This window comes from Geotrypetes seraphini, chromosome 14 (genome assembly GCF_902459505.1).
Source record: "Geotrypetes seraphini chromosome 14, aGeoSer1.1, whole genome shotgun sequence".
Classification (NCBI taxonomy): Eukaryota; Metazoa; Chordata; class Amphibia; order Gymnophiona; family Dermophiidae; genus Geotrypetes; species Geotrypetes seraphini.
Genome location: NC_047097.1, coordinates 20,687,855 through 20,697,069, shown reverse-complemented (window position 1 = coordinate 20,697,069; position 9,215 = coordinate 20,687,855). Strand labels below are relative to the sequence as shown.

The following is a 9,215-nucleotide window of genomic DNA, read 5'->3' as shown; positions in this document are numbered from 1 at the left end:
TGGAGGTTTAGGTCTCCTAGGATTAGGTTGTAAGTTGCCGCTTAACATTTTATTATTATTGATTGTATTATTACAGCATTGCAAAACAGGATGTGCACAGATAGGGGTAAAAGGGAAACCATGCGAAGGGAAGGCCCTAGAACTCAACAAATGCTGCTACTTTTTAATTTGCATCTTTTTATTAGAAAATCACCAATTAATATGAGCAAGCAAAATAAAAGTCTGCATGATTTTCATCACTATTTAGCTGGTCAGGAATGGCCCCTGGCTGGCTAAATAGAACTAGGGCCCATGTGCTCAAAACTCACCGTGCCTTTAACGATCAGCGCTAAACTAGTTTTAAACAATTTAGCATTATAAGAACATAAAGATTGCCTTACTGGGTCAGACCGAAGGTCCATCAAGCACAGTACCCTGTTTCCAACAGTGGCCAACCCAGGTCCCAAGTACCTAATTAGATCCCAAGTAGCAAAACAGATTCTATGCTGGTTATTGAATTTCCCCAAGTCCATCTCAATAATGGCCTATGGACTTCTCTGTTAGGAAATTATCCAACCCTTTTTTAAACCCCGCTCAGCTAACTGATTTCACCACATTCTCTGGCAGTTAATTCCAGAGTTTAATTACACGTATTTTTGGAAAACATGAACAAGTAATCCACTCGGTATTTTATAGACCTCTATCATATCACCCCTGAGTCATTTCTTCTCCAAGTTGAAGAACCCTAGCCACTTTAGCCTTTTCTCATAGGGAATTCATCCCATCCCTTTAATCATTTTTATATCCCTTTTCTAAATGCACTATATCTTTTTTTGAGGTACGGAGACCAGAGCTGCACACAGTATTCGAGGTGCGGCCATACCATAGAGCGATATAAGAGCATTATAACATTTTCATCTTTGTTTTCCATTCCGTTCTTGATAACTCCTAACATTTGATGCCCAAAATGGCTTCTTCTCTGTGGTTTATAGCAGCCTCCGATAATTGTTTGTAAATGGATTACAGCGAGCTCATCAGTATTAAAATGGGCACTCTGACGATTGCCCAGATGATGCACAACATGAAGAGCCAGCCTTTAAGGATCCAAAATTTGTGACGGGTCAGGAAGTGCCGGTAGCGTTGAAACATGTTTGTTAGAAGCTTATACAGGCAGGTCTGAGCTGCTGATTGCATGTGGAAGTTCATAAAAATACTTTTATGGGATTGGGGTTCACATAATGTACGCATGTGTAATGAGCGTGTCTCGTGCATGCATATTAAAGAAAAAGCATATATATCTTGCGTTTTCACATTTGCATGCTTTGTTGTTAGCTCTTCGTCCCTTGCCTCTTAGGATGTGCGCAAAAGATGCACTACCAAAAGTCATGGTTGATGCTCATTCATCCCTGCAATGTAGCTATTCTACATATGTGTAATTCACTTTCTCCTATGACTGATTGGATGGGGGGGGGAGGACCTCTGTTTAACTCATTTGCATGCAAAGTTGTTTGAACATCGATCACTGTATTAAGATCTGATGAGATACCAGCACCACAGTGACCCACGGGATTTTAATGGCGATTTTAGAGCATCTGGCTCTAAGCTGGCTAACCACCAATATTCAATGGGCAATAGGGCTATCTCCAGCTGAATGTCCCGATCACCGGCTATGTTGCGCAACACAGCTGGCTAGTGCCAATATTCATTGGCTGATGGCTAAGTCTAGCAGCCAGATATACCCACATAAATAGCTGATCTATTTTTGACCACTATGCTTTAGCTAGTCAGCAGATGAATATTGGCTTGGCCGGCTATGTCAACTGTGGCTGAACTTAGAAGACCACAAATTCAATGCCAGGTTTGCCGCCAACCATGGCAAGTAGCTAGGCTGCCTCCCACGGTCTGAATAATGGCCCTTGGGGAGACCTGTATGAGCTATCCGGTCTACCCAACAAGGTGGCAAGAGTTGAATCTCAAACTATGCATAATTTCATTATGAAATTAACATTCAGTGATTCTCCCTAAAACAAAAGAAGGCCAAGCTAATTTTAGCAGCTTTGTGAGACACATCTTGTCTTCTAGATGGGTCAGTACCCTCTAATGACTGGGTTTCATCCCAATGGCAATCGAAATTCATCTGAACAAAGATTTCCAGTTTCAGCTTACCATGACATCTGAAAACTTGTTAATCAACAAAATGCAGTCTTGCTCTCTTGAGTTCTCTACTAGACAGAATTTGCAAAACTGACCCTAGAAGTTATAAAATCAGAAGGGAACTCTTCAATGTATTTATTCTATTGTGAACTGACCAAAGGTTTTACTCAGTATGAAGATATAAGTTTAGAGTTACTATATAGCTCCAGACGACAGATCGAGACATCGGGTTTTCCTTTGCATTGCTTTCACTGAAAGTAAAACCAAGAATCATAAAAGGGCAGTACTACTCTCCAGGATTGACCAATGCATGTGATCCTTCCATCGTACCCGTCGGAGATCATACAGATGTCATCCAGCCTCCTGAAATCCTTCACCTTTGTTTGTATTTCTTTAGACAAACTTTGAATTCTTCCTCTTGTTTTCCTAGCATTCTGAAATGTTATTTATCTTCCTTGCTGTTTTCTAACCCTTTGCCTCTAATTGACCCTTAAGGTTATGTCCACTTCCGCCAACAGTATCCAGAGCTCTTTGAGAACATTCACACAGAGGCTGTGCGTAGCAAGATTGAAGCTGGATATCCCGGCGTTGAATCCAATCGAGATGAGTATGGCCGGGTGATCCTCCTCTTCGACATTGAGAACTGGGACTATGAAGAGGTCACGTTTGATGAGGTGGGTCACTTGTTAGTTCTCGCCACTTCGTATGTCATTAAGGTGTCAATGTAAATAGCTTTGTTTCAGCTTCACCAGTCCCTTCTATTTATGTCATTTCTGAGTTAATGTATAGATGTGATCAGGTAAATGGCAATGTGGTGTCACAACAAAAAAAATATGGTTTAATGTGCCTAATATAATTCCGTATGCATCCTGTAGGACTCTTCGATCTAGTAATCAAAATCTCCTCATCATCCCCTCAATAAGAGAATTCTTCTACGACACTACTCGCACATCTATTTTCTCTGTTACAGCTCCCACTTTGTGGAATGCCCTTGCTGCTGATCTTCGCTTAGAAAACTCATTAGATACATTTAAAATCAAACTCAAAACTTTCCTATTTAAAGACGCCTATACCTTATAAACCCTGATTTTAACAACCATTGTTCCTCTTTCGTAAAACCTCAATGACAATCAATATGCTTCTTTTGATGCAACCCCCCCCCCCCGTATCCAATTGTACTTCCTTTCCCATTTTGCCTCTCTTTATTTTTATTTTCCATCTCAATGTATTTATAAACTCTCCTCTCTCCTTGTTTCCCTTTCGTATCATGTACGTAAATGCGTAAGTGCTTCCCTCCTTTTAGCTTAGCCATGTTTTTATTTTAAGTTTTATAATTTTTATATTTTATTTTATTGTTAACCATTTAGATACTTGTATGATAAACGGTATATCAAAAATGAAGAAACTTGAAGAAACTTGAATGTTACACCCACATCTCTGAGACGCATGCTTATTTTATGTTACCACAGGTTTTTGTCCACGGAGAAGACTTGGAAGCCTTTTTTAGGAGATTGATCCTGATATCATGCCAGCAGATTTTGGAGGCAACATGCCAAAATATGATGGTAAAATCATTGCTGACAAGCTCTTTGGAACCTCTGAAGCTACCATCTTTTAATAGCCAAAATGTTTCCTATACCAATTTAGTGGCTTCACGTGCACTTCCAAAAAAATGTACATTTCATTCGCCACTCAAGAGTGAACCATATAGGCAGGAGGAAAAGCACTTGGTGTGATCATGTTGTGTCCTTACAGTTGGCTCTGGTGATGCAATAAAAACAAAAATAAAACTGGTAGTGCAGAGGTATCCCATGGAAGGCTGCACTGCTGAATTTGTCAAACTAGGCGACGAGTATCCCATGAAGGCTGAATTGTTGAATTTGTATGTATGAAAAGCTATTGTAAATATACCAGGGACACAGAGGCTAAAATAGTATCTTGACCTGTCACATCTTCCCTACTGTTCCTCCCTTTTATGTGCATTTTCTTAATAAATTGTAGTTCCTCCGTTTTTTTTCTATTGTTCTCATGTCTTAACCCCAACCAAGTATGTCATTCTTGGAAGTTCCATGTTTATTATTCATTGTTTGTTTCCTACTCATATTTACATTTTTAATGTACAACACTTTGTATTCCAGGAGACACGTTTTATCAAATTTTAATAAAGTATGAACTATGAAAGCATGTTATGGAAGGCATGGCCAGCCAACTGTAAGTATAAATTCTTTAAACAGGCATGCTTTATTTTATTAAATGATATTCATTTGCTACCTGTAAAATTATACACAGAATAATATTATCTAATGATAGTATAATGTGTTTTTGTATGAGGCCTGTATATAAGAGTTATAAAGTTACAGCATTAGTGCATGTGCCATTGTGTATATGTATGTTAATATAAAAGAAAAAATTAGATTAGGGCAAAGGGACAGATTACTTTTTTCTGGGTATAGATCTTAGAATTAAAGCAAGGACACTGCAGGAGGTTCATTCCCAGTTGTGGTGAACAGGGAGGGGCTGATGTGAGATTTTTCTAACTACATTAGCCAGTTGAGGAATTTTAAAGTATAATCTATAAAGGCAGATAGAGAAATTACAATTAAATTAAAGTACTGAAGAGTACAGGGAATTAATTTACAGATCATTATAGGCTCTAGAGGGATGTGGAGTACACAGCATAGCCCCTAATTATTAAACCATAAGGGCTGGCATTCTTTGAACATTCCAGCAGATCTGGGAGAGAGTGTAGGTTTTTGCCCTATGTGACCATATAGTGTGCTAATTTAGCTGGATAGAAATATTGTTGTAGTAGATACGGGACTGGCTCTCCAGAATTAGGATAATACAATAGTTGAATAAATAATTTAGGATATCTTTTCCATGACCAGACAAATAGGCTTCCTGTATTAAAACGTTAAAGTAGTTTGTACACTTTTGGAAAAAAAAAAAAAAGAAAAAGTGTGGAGAGCAAGAGGAGCGAGGAATAAAAATTGTTTTATTTCAGGTATATTTTTCATTAAGCTGCCTGTTAAAGGGATGTACTAATAGATTTACCCCATCCTTTCAAGCATTCAACGCATTTCAAGGTTCTGAGAGTTTGCACGAGTCAAATTCTAGATGTGTTATCTTAGAAATAGCCTGTTTAAACTAAAGGTGTAGAGATCTTTGCAATTCAATGCTTTAATGAGTGAAACAGAGCTCAAAGTAATCAGAAACAAGATTTAAATGGGTTTTTTTTTGTGTGTATGTGTGTGATTGTATGTGCAAGTTCTAGTTACTTGTCTATGTCATAAATCCTTAGGAGTCTTATCTTGCTTCTCACTTAAACATACAGAATGATCAAGAAGGAGATTACGGACAGAACGGAGAAGGTTATCATGCTGCTGTACCGGGCTATGGTACGCCCTCACCTGGAATACTGCATCTAGCACTGGTCGCCATACATGAAGAAGGACATGGTACTACTCGAAAAGGCCAAAGGTAAGAAGAGTGGAATTATCCAAAAAGACAGATGTGCACTAAAAAAGTGTCCACAAACTTATCTGTAGATGTACAAATCTTGAATTCTTCCAATGTCATGATGGTACAATCAATGATTCAATGACTCGACATGTACATGTTTCGGCCAACAGGCCTGCCTCAGGAGTCTTAAGAATCATAAAACAAATGAGTAGCTGCTTGAAACGTGGACGCAACTCGTTTTGAAATAAGAAAGTCGCGTGTCAAACCGTCTCAAAAAAAGTGTGGCGTCTCACGTGAATGATTGGAAGTGAAAACAGTGTCAATGATAGCTAACAGTGAAAGAATATTTTGTGCAGAAAAAGATTTATTCCAATAGAGATACCATGCTTATAAGAAAAAATACATCAGAAATATGCTGAGTTTTATGAATACAGAGTGGATTTAGAGACTGCTTCTGTGTGTGAAAGAGAAAGGACTGACTGTCTGCCTGCATGAATGCGTGTTTTTCTTGGGTGTGACCGATGGATGGGTCTGAAGAGAATTTAGCGAAGAGGAGATGGTCAAAAGCTCTAGAGAAGAGGATAAGGATTTTAACCTCTTATTTTTATAATATTTAGAAAATAACAATAATAGATGTTATGTAACCATGTCTTTCTGTAAATTGGTTGAAATACTGGTAAATAAGATGTGAAATGTCCCTCATAAATTGGAGTTACTGTAAAATATCTAGATTCTGTAGCTGGGGTCTTTTTCTTCCCTAACTACCTTAGTACATCTTATCATGTCTGTTGACCCTTAGGCTTCTGCCGAGGTCTTTTGTTTGTTACTCTTAAATACTGATAACCTAGATGTAATCTAGGTATGCCCAAGATTAGATATGATGGATGTAATCTTCCATAGGCTTTTGCTGACACTGGTTAAGCCAACAGAACATGCTGACAATTATCAACTGTATGGCAGGGTTGACACTGAGCATAGTGTTAGATTAAACTTATCTTTTGACAGGTAAGCTCTTTGGAACAGGAACCTTCTACAGTGACAGTAGTTCATTCAAATAGAAAGTTTAATTTTCTCCTTTAGATATTAATGAATTTGCAATTTAATAGTTGGTCATTTGGAAATTGTATTAATGTGGTTTTGCCTCTGATTATGTTGTAGATGGTAGAAGATGAGGTCTGCAGATTGCATCAGGCAGACAGGGGACCTTTCCAGACTGCATACGTGAAATCTATGGACAGTCATATTTCTCTGCCCTGTTATGACTCCAATCAAAAGGATTGTACAACTAAATATATTAAGGAATACAATCGTATATAATCAGTAAATATGTATCAAAAATGTATTGTAGGTGATATTTAATAGCAGGGAGTCATTCATGCCACATATACACGAACTGTTGACAAAACACCAACTGTATGAAAAATCATAATACAACGGAGAAAAATAAACCTCAGTTGTGAAAGACCGGGACTACACCTTCAGATGAGTGCATTTTTTTTCTCTTCTACTGTGATTCTATGCCCTACGCCTCCACAACCGTTTATACAAGTGAAGTTGAGCTGTAGCCCTCGCTAATATTTTAGTTAGTTTGGGATTCTGGTCACTTTTTTGACACGATCTAATGCATTGAACTTTGCTTACACTACTTATATTGAAGAAACTTTTGAAAAATATTTGATTCTGTATGAATGGAAATTATTTATTTATTGATATGTATACGAAGTTTTTTTTATAAACCAGTGATGATGTGAACAGGTTTGACTTCCAATCAAAAGGAAACATACATACCTTTAAAGCTTCACAAGACATCAAGCTAATGACTGTGGCTAACTCCTGATTTTGAGAGACTGTTGCAAATCTACTGTCAGAAGAGTTTGCACAAGTTACCAGCCAATCCACACTTTCCTTTACATTTTCCTTGGTTTTATATTGTCAATTGTTGTCATATGTTTTATGATGCATTCTTGTTAAGAAATTTTGCTTTGTTTAGGTGTTAACGTTAGTTATGTAATTTATCTGGATTTTCACATTTTTCTCTTAATTGTGCAACTGTTGTGCTTTTCCTTTTTATATATATATATATATATATATATATATATATATAATTTAACAAGCCTGTATTATGATAAACACTTGATTTATGATTACTTTAATCCCAAAAAATACACCTACACCAGGGGTCTCAAAGTCCCTCCTTGAGGGCCGCAATCCAGTCAGGTTTTCAGGATTTCCCCAATGAATATGCATGAGATCTATGTGCATGCATTGCTTTCAATGCATATTCATTGGGTCATGTTTATCTATTACACATATATTTGGGTTTCTTAGGAGTATCACTTTGCATTTATTCTACAATCTTAGTGCATTCAATTCTAGGTTGTTGTTGTTTTTTATTCATTGAGTTTTTAAACATTATTATTACTACATATAATAACAAGGAAAGGATATTACATGGAAATAAAAAAAAAATTAAAATAAAATAAAGTTCCTTATTACAAATCCTCTAGTCCACATAATGGGAAAGTAACCTGATCAGCAAGAAAATTAAAACATAATCATGATTGAACAAATCAACTATCAATGGTGCTTTCCTATTGAAGTCCGATGGATATTACTTTTTAGTTTCATGCAATTGCAAAAATTGTTCAAGCTGTATTGAATCCCAAAATGTATGTTTACAATCTTTACATTTCAAGATCCATTTACATGGAAACTTAAGCTAGAATGTAGCTTCCAAGGCTAATACGCTAGGTTTCAGATCCAAAAAAGCCTTCCTTTTCAACTGAGTTGCCCTGGTGCTATCTGGAAAAATGGAAACTCTATCCCCACAGACTTTTACATGTTAGTTTTGATAATATGCTTTCATTATTAAAGATTTATCTCTTTCCCTTACACATGTTACCAGTAGGGTTGATCTTGTATGTATTGTATCCTGTGAATCTTCCAGGAAACCCATCAGATCAAATTCTATTGGTTCTAATTGATCTGTTCCCAGATCAGCAGAAACCTTTTTCTGCTGTGGGATATAGTAAGAATTTGTAATGGGCAAAGTTTCTGTGTCAGTCAATTTCAAAACTTCTTTAAAATAGTTATGTAACAAATATCTGATGTTAACAAATTAAGTTTTTGGAAAATTGAGTAGGTGTAGTTTCTTTGCCCTCAACATGTTTTCCATGAGTTCAAATCGAGTATGAATAAAATGTAAATCTGTAACAGATGAAGATGAAACTGCTTGCAAAGTTGTAATTTGGGATTCAGTTATTATAATATATTTCTCCAGACCTTTCAAATTATCATCCACATTTTCTAATTTATGCACTACTTCTTCTGAAAATGTAATATTTCAATTTACCACTGACTGCAATAACCCTTCCACGGTAGTATTAATCGCCCACAAATCTTATAAGGAAGCATCCTGAGGCTCTTCCCGGGACTTCTGTGCTAGTAAGGCCTTATTGTGAAGGGATAGAGCCTTAGGCATCTCTCCAAAGGTCCATAGGGAGGATGCTAATTGCGCAGGTGAACCTGTCAGAAGAGAAGTAGACCCAGTCATTGAGTCACTGTTACCTCGAGCTGTATTTGGAGAAGGAGGTGGAGCATGCTCTAAAGGGCTGAATGAT

At 37.0% G+C, this 9,215-nt stretch overlaps 1 long non-coding RNA gene across 1 annotated transcript; it reads left to right on the top strand.

The window, feature by feature from the left end:
- The first annotated feature begins 799 nt into the window (after positions 1-799).
- On the top strand, positions 800-7,670 carry LOC117348677. The gene is made up of 5 exons (XR_004537031.1): positions 800-2,807; positions 3,603-3,698; positions 4,272-4,344; positions 5,468-5,613; positions 6,754-7,670. It is a non-coding gene; the product is annotated as an uncharacterized LOC117348677 (long non-coding RNA).
- Positions 7,671-9,215: the final 1,545 nt, after the last annotated feature.